The sequence below is a fragment of the Salarias fasciatus genome, chromosome 12 (assembly GCF_902148845.1).
Source record: "Salarias fasciatus chromosome 12, fSalaFa1.1, whole genome shotgun sequence".
In the NCBI taxonomy this organism is placed as follows: Eukaryota; Metazoa; Chordata; class Actinopteri; order Blenniiformes; family Blenniidae; genus Salarias; species Salarias fasciatus.
Genome location: NC_043756.1, coordinates 32,299,187 through 32,301,573, shown reverse-complemented (window position 1 = coordinate 32,301,573; position 2,387 = coordinate 32,299,187).

Genomic DNA, 2,387 nt, shown 5'->3' with positions numbered 1-2,387 from the left:
AGGACCAAGACCAGCAAGGACCAAGGCCTGAAGACCTGAGATGAAAGACAAAAGAGCTGAGACTAAAAACTAAAGACTAAAGACCTGAGACAATGGAGATGAAGAGACAGAAAGACTGGAAGAGACTCAGGACAGAACCCAGAGATCAGAGGACTTCCTGCTAACAGACCCGTCTTTAGAGACCAGTCTTTAGAGTCCAGTCTTTAGAGTCCAGTCTTTAGAGTCCAGGCTTTAGAGTCCAGTCTTTAGAGACCCGTCTTTAGAGTCCAGTCTTTAGAATCCAGCTTTAAGTCCAGTCTTAGAGTCCAGGCTTTAGAGTCCAGTCTTTAGAGTCCAGTCTTTAGAGTCCCGCTTTAAACCCGTCTTTAGAGTCCAGTCTTAGAGTCCAGTCTTTAGAGACCAGTCTTTAGAGTCCAGTCTTTAGAGACCCGTCTTTAGAGTCCAGTCTTTAGAGTCCAGTCTTTAGAGTCCAGTCTTTAGAGTCCAGTCTTTAGAGACCAGTCTTTAGAGTCCAGGCTTTAGAGTCCAGTCTTTAGAGTCCAGTCTTTAGAGTCCAGTCTTAGAGACCAGTCTTTAGAGTCAGTCTTTAGAGTCCAGTCTTTAGAGTCCAGTCTTTAGAGTCCCTCTTTAGAGTCCAGTCTTTAGAGTCCAGTCTTTAGAGTCCCGTCTTTAGAGTCCAGTCTTAGAGTCCAGTCTTTAGAGACCAGTCTTTAGAGTCCAGTCTTTAGAGTCCATCTTTAGAGTCCAGTCTTTAGAGACCAGTCTTTAGAGTCCAGTCTTTAGAGTCCAGTCTTTAGAGACCAGTCTTTAGAGTCCAGTCTTTAGAGTCCAGTCTTTAGAGACCGTCTTTAGAGTCCAGTCTTTGAGTCCAGTCTTTAGAGACCAGTCTTTAGAGTCCAGTCTTTAGAGTCCAGTCTTTAGAGACCAGTCTTTAGAGTCCAGTCTTTAGAGTCCAGTCTTTAGAGACCAGTCTTTAGAGTCCAGTCTTAGAGTCCGTCTTTAGAGACCAGTCTTTAGAGTCCATCTTTAGAGTCCAGTCTTTAGAGACCAGTCTTTAGAGTCCATCTTTAGAGTCCAGTCTTTAGAGACCCGTCTTTAGAGTCCAGGCTTTAGAGTCCAGTCTTTAGAGTCCAGGCTTTAGAGTCCGTCTGAGAATCCAGCCTTTAAAACCAGTCTTTAGAGCCAGTCTTTAGAGTCCAGGCTTTAGAGACCAGTCTTTAGAGTCCAGTCTTTAGAGACCCGTCTTTAGAGTCCAGTCTTTAGAGACCCGTCTTTAGAGTCCAGTCTTTAGAGACCCTCTTTAGAGTCCAGTCTTTAGAGTCCAGTCTTTAGAGACCCTCTTAGAGTCCAGCTTTAGAGTCCAGTCTTTAGAGACCCGTCTTTAGAGTCCAGTCTTTAGAGACCCGTCTTTAGAGTCCAGTCTTAGAGTCCAGGCTTTAGAGACCCGTCTTTAGAGTCCAGTCTTTAGAGACCCTCTTTAGAGTCCAGTCTTTAGAGACCCGTCTTTAGAGTCCAGTCTTTAGAGTCCCGTCTTTTAGAGACACGTCTTTAGAGTCCAGTCTTTAAACCAGTCTTTAGAGACCAGTCTTTAGAGTCCAGTCTTTAGAGTCCATCTTAGAGACCGTCTTTAGAGTCCAGTCTTTAGAGACCCGTCTTTAGAGTCCAGTCTTTAGATCCGTCTTTAGAGACCCGTCTTAGAGTCCAGTCTTTAGAGTCCAGTCTTTAGACCCGTCTTTAGAGTCCAGTCTTAGAGACCCGTCTTTAGAGTCCAGTCTTTAGAGACCCGTCTTTAGAGTCCAGTCTTTAGAGTCCAGGCTTTAGAGACCCGTCTTTAGAGTCCAGTCTTTAGAGTCCAGTCATTATAGAGTTCGGGTCTTGCTCTCAGGGTGGAACAGATCACAGCTGAAACTAAAGTCTGTTCTGATCAGACTGACTGAAGATTCTCGCTCTCAGTCTGGAACGGGACGTCTGAGAACGAAGACATGAAGACACCAGTCCCAGAGACAAAGAGACAAAGAGACAAAGAGACAAGAAGATGGAATTCATGATGGACCGCAGGGAAATTCTCTTTGTTTGAAAAATATGATATGTAGTCTGGCAGAGGAGGAGGAAGAGGAAGAGGAGAGGAAGAGAGGAGGAGGAGAGGGAGGAGGAGAGGGAGAGGAGGAGGAGGAGGAGATTAGGATAAGAGGAGGAGGGGGAGGAGGAGGAGGGGGAGAGGAGGAGGAGAGGAGGAGGAAGAGGAGGAGGAAGAGGAGAGGAGGAGGAGAGGAGGAGGGGAGGAGGAGGAGGAGAGGAGGAGGGAGGAGAGGAGAAGAGGAGGAGGAGGAGGAGGAGGAAGGAGGAAGAGGAAGAGGAGGAGGAGGGGGGAGGAGGAGGAGAGGAGG